The sequence below is a fragment of the Labeo rohita genome, unplaced genomic scaffold, assembly GCF_022985175.1.
Source record: "Labeo rohita strain BAU-BD-2019 unplaced genomic scaffold, IGBB_LRoh.1.0 scaffold_917, whole genome shotgun sequence".
Lineage (NCBI taxonomy): Eukaryota > Metazoa > Chordata > Actinopteri > Cypriniformes > Cyprinidae > Labeo > Labeo rohita.
In genome coordinates this window covers 9,044-16,543 of record NW_026129873.1, presented here as the reverse complement: position 1 = coordinate 16,543, position 7,500 = coordinate 9,044, and the positions used below count along the sequence as shown (strand labels likewise).

The 7,500-nt window shown below is 33.1% G+C and overlaps 1 long non-coding RNA gene across 1 annotated transcript; it reads right to left on the bottom strand.

Moving 5' to 3' along the window:
- Positions 1 to 593: 593 nt before the first annotated feature.
- Positions 594 to 1,623, bottom strand: LOC127162375 (uncharacterized). The gene is made up of 3 exons (XR_007827325.1): positions 1,308 to 1,623; positions 1,132 to 1,180; positions 594 to 846 (listed from the first exon to the last, which is right to left on the bottom strand). It is a non-coding gene; the product is annotated as an uncharacterized LOC127162375 (long non-coding RNA).
- Positions 1,624 to 7,500: the final 5,877 nt, after the last annotated feature.

Here is a 7,500-nt window from a genome sequence, read left to right as displayed (position 1 = left end):
AGTATATCCACTCTGGGTGTGGGCACAGGGGATAGTGTGGGGATGCTGTAGACTGGGTGGGGGCACCTGTGAATGGCCATTGTGGCCTTAACAAATAACAAAATTAGTTTTCTTTTACTTTGTACCTGCAAAATGCCACAATATTACTATTAATGCATATGCAGAATAGCTGCACGCTGAAAGTAGAAGTAATAAATTAAGAGTCATAAATTTTGAATACTTTAATTTATTCACAGCCACGTAAAAAAAAAAGCAGAAAACACTACTGTTTAAAAGTTTAGGGTCAGTAAGATTTGTCAGTGTTTTTGAAAGAACTCTCTTATGCTTAACAAAACTACATTTCTTATCATCAGCAGTCTTAAAAACTGTTGTGCTGCTTTATATTTTTGAGGAAACCATGATATATTTTTTTCAGGATCCTTTAAATAATGCTTTTAAAAGAACAGCATTTATTTGAAATAGGATTTTTGTGCAACAATGTAAAAGTTTTTATCAATTTAATGCATTCTTGCTGAATAAAAATAATTTCTTAAACATTTCAAATGTAAAAATGTATTTCTTAGATTTAAAAAATAGAAACTAAAAAATAATAATAAAATACTGACCCCAAACTACTGAACAGTGGAATGTATTAAATAATTTTATAGGACAGAGCAATGATCAATTATTACTAAATCAGAACGTTAAGTAGATTATAAATCAGTTCCCTAAGGGGCAACAGTAGAACTCTGCCTGATCGCTGTTCTTCTGCTCTTTCCACCATCCCAAGTGTCTTATACTGCAGAGGCATTTTAATAGATGTTTCCATTTCAGATGCTGTGGCCAGCCTGCTTTTTGTTCCATCATCTAAGTGAGAAAGAAAAGAACAATTAAAATGTAAATATATATATATAAAAACCATAAATAATACAACATTGTCTCAGTGTTTTTTGTCAATACTACGAAAGTCAATGGCATCCAATGTTGTTTTCATTGTACAGACAAAAACAGTTTAAATGTTCTTCTAAATCTCTCTTTCTTTTTTTTTTTTTTTTTTTTTTTTTTTTTTTTGGTTTTAAACAACAACAGAGTGAGTAAACGATGACAGAACTTTAATTTTTGGAGGAAGGTGCACTGTAAGAAATTACTAACTTTAACTTGATGCATGAATGTGCAGCTTTAAAGCAGCAACCTGGTGGCTCTTTGTTTAGCAGAAGTTGACAAGCCAAAGGGAGAAAAAGACAGAGAGAAAAAAATATTTGTGAAATATAACAATACAACTTAAAAAGTATTTTTTTATATACTAGTATTTTTTTTTGACTAATCACCTTTAAGAAGAGATGCAGGATCACTTCCTGAACCAACATCTGACAGAGTTCAGCTCCAACCTGTCCACACGCCTGCTTGGAAGTCTGTGGTAATCCTGAAGACCCTGATCAGCTGGTTCAGCTGTACATGATTGGGGCTGGAGCTAAACTTTGCACTCAAGACTAGATGGAAATCAGTACTCAAAAGAAAAAGAATACAAACATTACATTAATGGTATAAAACAAACAAATAAATAAATAAATAACACTATGTACAATAATATCTGAGAATGTAAAAGGAAGAAAAAATAAATAAAAATAAGTCAAGCATTACACAGGTTACAGTTAAACAGCCAGGAGAAACCATTATACACGAATATGCTACCTTAATATTATTTCCAGGGCTATATACACTACCGTTCAAAAGTTTGGGGTCAGTAAGACTTATAATAGTCTTTAAAGAAGTCTCAAAGCTCATCAAGGCTGCATTTATTTGATTAAAAATAGCTGTGTGTAATATTGCAAAATGTTTTTAGAATATAAAATAATGTTGTTTATCTTAACATGTTTTAAAATAGAATTTATTCCTGTGATGAAAAGCTGAATTTTTTTCAGCTGTTACATTTAAGTGTCACATGATTTTTTCAGAAATCATTCTTATGCGGATTTATTATTAGAATGATCAATGTTGGATTTATCAACAGTCTGATGACAAATTTTTTTGGAACCTGTGATTTTTTTGTATTTATTTTTTTTTTTTTTTTCAGGATTCTTTCATGAATAACAAGTTTAAAAAGTACATTGTTTATTCAAAATATAAATATTTTATAACAATGTAAATTATTTATTATTAACTTTTAATAAACTTTTAATTATTAACTTAATACATCCTTGGTGAATAAAAGTATTAATTTCTTACAAAAAAAAAAAAAAAAAAAAAAAAAAAAAAGAGTTAAACAGTCAATAAAAATGTACTGACCCCAAACTTTTGAACGGTATGTATGTATATATATATATATATATATATATATATATTTTTTTTTTTTTTTTTTTTTTAACTATTTTTTAGTAAATTACTATTCCAGATGGCTGATTACATATGACAGTGATAATCTTAAATTTATGGCTACATACTGTTTCACGAGCTTTGTTTGAGACGCACCAGTACTGTACTCTAACGAGAGTCTCTCTCTCTCTCTCTCTCTCTCTCGCCACAGCTTAAGATACAACTCCTACAAAGATAGTATTGATATAATCGTATTATGATATATAATTTTTAAGTAACGATGGCCGTAATATGGCTGTATCTCTGTAATAATCTTTAATCAAATGTATATTGTTTGCGAAACTGTCCTAACGTTAACAGTTACCGGTCGGCGCGGAGAATTTACCGACGTTTCTCAGTTATAAACAGAAACATTAATGATATGTAACAAGATTTTATAAGCGTGTAGCCGAGGTATTGAATTGTGCTATATAAAATCCCTTGATATTGTTTTGCTATTTAAAACTTTAAAACAAAGATTAGCTCCTCTTAAAAGGCTCGGCTATTATTAATTCATCACGTAAACAGCAATGGAAAATGACAATAATCCAAATTAACACCAAAGTGGACATAAACTAATTTAATTCAGTGAATTCAAGTGCAGTTTTAAAGGATATATCACCTCAGAGATTAACTGTTACCTCAGAAAACGGCTTTTGTGCCCATATGACCGTTTTCGTTTAAACAAGCGACAACTGTACACTTGTAATCAAATTTACCACTAAAACGGGTGTAATTTGATTCCTATTTATTAATTCACAACCATTTTGACGAATTTTAATAGAAAATTCAGAAATGAACCAAGAAATTAAAAATCTTACGTTACCTGATTGAGTTGAGTCTGGGCGGTACCAGTCGAAGTCTGAATGACCGCTCATTAACGATGCAGAGTTCCAGCAGTTCCAGTTCGAGTTCTCATTGGCTAAAATGAATCACGTGCTGAAGAGCTGACGCGCCATTTAATGTATTATATCATTAAATATTTATTTTTCCTTTTTTTTCCTTTTAATATTTAATAAATGATTACGTCACTAATCAATACCAGCAATAACAATGAATAAATTAACAAATCAATGATCTGATTATTCACATGATTTAATTGTCTCAAGTAAATTAATTTCATTTAATGATAGCCTACAATGTATTTATTTACAAATACCACAAGACAAAATAATAGTTGAATTTTTAAAAATGACTCCATTCAAAGGTTTACATACTCTTGAATCTTAATTCTGTGTGTTGTTTCCTGGATAATCCACAACTGTTTTTTATGTTTTGTGATAGTTTTTTATGAGTCCTTTGTTTGTCCTGAGCAGTTTAGCTGCCTGCTGGTCTTCAGAAAAATCCTCCAGCTCCTGCACATTATTTGGTTTTCCAGCAGCATCTGCATATTTGAACCCTTTTCAGAAGTAAATGTAAGATTTTGAAATCCATCTTTTCAATTGGACAATTGAACTCATACATACAGTAACTTTTATAACAGATGGAAACATTCACTAATTCTCAAGAAAGCAACACAATGCATTAAGAGCCAGGGGGTGTAAACTTTTTTAATTGGATGATCAGGGTAAATTGCACTAATATTGTCTTCTGCAAGACATGTAAATATTTCTGTAGTCTGAAGTGCAATATTAAATGGAAAAACAAAATCTGTAAATAAAATATACTTATAATTTACACATCATCATCTGTTCAAAAGTTTATACCTCCTTCCTCTTAATGCATTGTGTTGCCTTCTTAAACATCAGTAAATGTTTTCACCTTTTGTAATAGTTATGTATGAGTTCCTCAGTTGTTCTCAGTGTGAAAAGATGGATCTCAAAATCATACAGTCAGTTTTGGAAAGTGTTCAAAAAATGCAGAAGATGCTGGAAAAACCAAATAATGTGCAGGAGCTGGAGGATTTTTCTGAAGAACAGCAGGCAGATGAACTGCTCAGGACAAACAAGGGAATGATGAACAACTATCACAAAAGATAAAAACAGTCGTGGATCATCCAGGAAACGAAACACAGTATTAATATGGAAGGGTATGTAAACTTTTGAACAGGGTCATTTATATAATTTCAGTTACTATTTTGTCTTGTGGAGTATATATAAACATCTGTCATGTTAAATAGTTTATTCAGGATAGTACTAAATAAAAAATAACACAGTTTTCATAATCCCTCTTATTTTGTTAAAATTATTTACATTTAGTATGTTCTGCAAGGGGTATGTAAATTCATGAGTATAAATTTTTGTTATGGACAACTTACTGTTTACATTTTACTGCCATTGTCACAGAAATGCAATTTTAATGTAACATTTGCATATAGATATAAAAATAATTTAAAAAACAACAATTTTGATTAGAATCCAATCATAAAACATTTTTAAAAAGTTTAGTTTTAGCTGTCCTTTGCTGTTAACAAGATGGACTGCCCACAGAAAAACCACATGGGGCCCAAAAGAGCAAAATTCTGGGTTTTCTTGTGGGCTTGCCCACAGAAAATCCCCATTGGAACCTAAAATTAGCATTGTGTGGTTAAAAAAACACCGGAATAGTTGTGATAATAGGACAAGCGCTCAGCACGTCCGATCTGGCTCAGCGCCAGCCAAAGAGCCAAAACAGATTTGAATTCAGCAGTTGATCACGTGACACACTGAATGTTCGAATCACACCGGTGTGATCGTACGCGTGAAAGGGTTAATAATAGCGGGGCAGATTGTAACGCAGTGTTACAGCTTTCCCCATTAGCGCAACTGGAATATAGAACTGGTTCTTGTCTTCTGCTGGCTTGCCAAGCATTAATAAACTATCTAAACCCATAAATAACAGATTGGCGATTAAAATAATAGCCCATTTGTCTCATTTTAAATGAATACTAAAAACTGAGATGAAAAAAATACTTCAGCCAGAAATTTACTTTTACTATGGTAAATAAATATTCAGCTATATCTTCAAAAGGCTTTTGAATTTTGGCACACTTTTTTCTCTGTATAGTGTTGCTATGGCAACTAGTAAATGCCATAAATTTGATTATGCTCGCGTTTGTGGAAATATTTAAACCACTTGTGTTACAGTTAACCTCGTGTTAGTTTGTGCCCCGCGCACCCCTACATGTATTGCGTTTATAAATACCTGTTATGGTGCTGTCATGTTTGTAAATCATCTTAATAACACACAACCGAAATAATAATAATTAAAATAATAATAATAAAATCTTACCGGTTTATGTGCGCTTTTTTTGTAGAATGTTGGGTCGGCGTAAGTGATCTCTTTGTCGCGAGTCTCAGCTGTGTCAACAAAAGTAACAGATACTAAACATTTAATGAAATGATGTTTGAAAATTTATATATATATGAGCGCTAGGTAATACTTGCCTTTTTGGTGTGTTTGTCTACATTTCCTGCAGATGCAGAAGATCCCAATTACACCTACAATCAACAGAGATCCAGCAGCTGCAGCAGAGATCAGCAGTATCAAAGATACAGAGTCTGGAGGATCTGAAGGACACAGTCATTAGTGCGAGTGAATGTGTAAATAATCACAAAATATCATCACACACGTACCTGAACATGGTTGACAGAGTTTAGTGTTGTTGAGATGTGTCGTCTGGTTGCTGATGGGATTGTTGAGCACACAGCTGTAAGAATCGTCCAGACACTCAATATCCAGAGGTAGAGAGAGACTGATGCTGAGATCAGACACATTGATGCTGGACAATAAACTGTTTCCTTTGGACCAGGAGAGAGTCACATGACTCACATTCACAGCTGAACACAGCAGAACACATTTGATTACTGGTGATCCTGATGATGATGATGATGATGATGCATTTTGCGAAGCGTTACTGCTGATGACAGGTACAGGCAGACGAGCTGGAGAGAAATAACAAACCAAATTAACAGTGTGATTTATTTTTTATTTTTTGATTTGTCAGTATTTGATATGTTGAGTGAAAGTTCATCACACAGAGAGGCCCATGCACAACTGATTACATAAGAATTGCAAAAATGTCTACAATGGCATTACATCATTAGATCGTGGAAATGGTGACTTTCAGAGAAAAGAAAAATGACAATTCTCCTGTGATGACGTGCATAAACTGGAACAAATGCAAATATTATAGACAATACCTATTAAGTTTTGTTTGACATTATTAGTAGAAAATTAAACTTGAAAAGGGTCTAACTCACTGTTAAAATGATTACCAATTATTCCAACTTGTTCTTTCTCTCTTGTGAGTCCTCTCAGATGGCCGTGGGAAGGCCCAATAAATGCAAATAAAATGCCTCGTTCAAACACCTTCAACTATTTAATGTCTGCAGCTTTTATAGACAAAATCACAGCCTAAAATAGAATACATAAGCTTTTATAGTTTTTTATGAGGTGATGTAGTGAATATCTAATAGGAGTACATATTGTAATATGAGATATGAAGAAAAAACTGTTCTAGCCAAACTTTTCTGGGCTACTGTCCAAGATAATGAATAATAGTGAGAAACTCCAACTTCATGTTTCTCCTAGAGTCCAGCAATAACTCAGTTTATACAAATGGAGAGAGGAAGAACATGGAAGAAGGGAGAATAGGAAAAAGAGGGAAATTCAACTGCTTTAATTTCTATCGCTCACCATAGACAGTAAGGTTGAATACGTTGTGTGGCATCGCACTGCTGCTGTTGAATAGTTTATAAACTCCAGAGTCAGTGGTTCTGGTGTTTGTGATGGTCAGAGATCCAATCTGATCATCCAGCTCCAGTCTGTCTCTGAATCTCCCATCAGCATTATCAGCATGAATCTTGTAATTGTTTTTTCCGTAGAGTGTAGCTATAATAACTTTGCTGTGTCCAAATCTCCACAAGATCTTTTCTTTCAGCATTTCAGAAAGATCAGGGTTTAGAGTGACTGAATCTCCCTCCGTCACTGATACTAACTTCACTTCATCACCACCAAACACAACTGAAGAACAAACAAGTATATTAACTGAACAGAAATAACTTTCTAAAGGTCTTTGCACACTGAGTCCGAAATTTTCGCATGTTAAAAAATAATTACGACCTCGTGTCAATTACATTTACACACTGCCTCCGGAACTTTCATCTGTCATAAGAAAATAGGGTCAAATAGGGTTTGATTTTCTGCGTTTTCACATCCGTAGCAAGCATTTTGATAGAAAAGGATGAC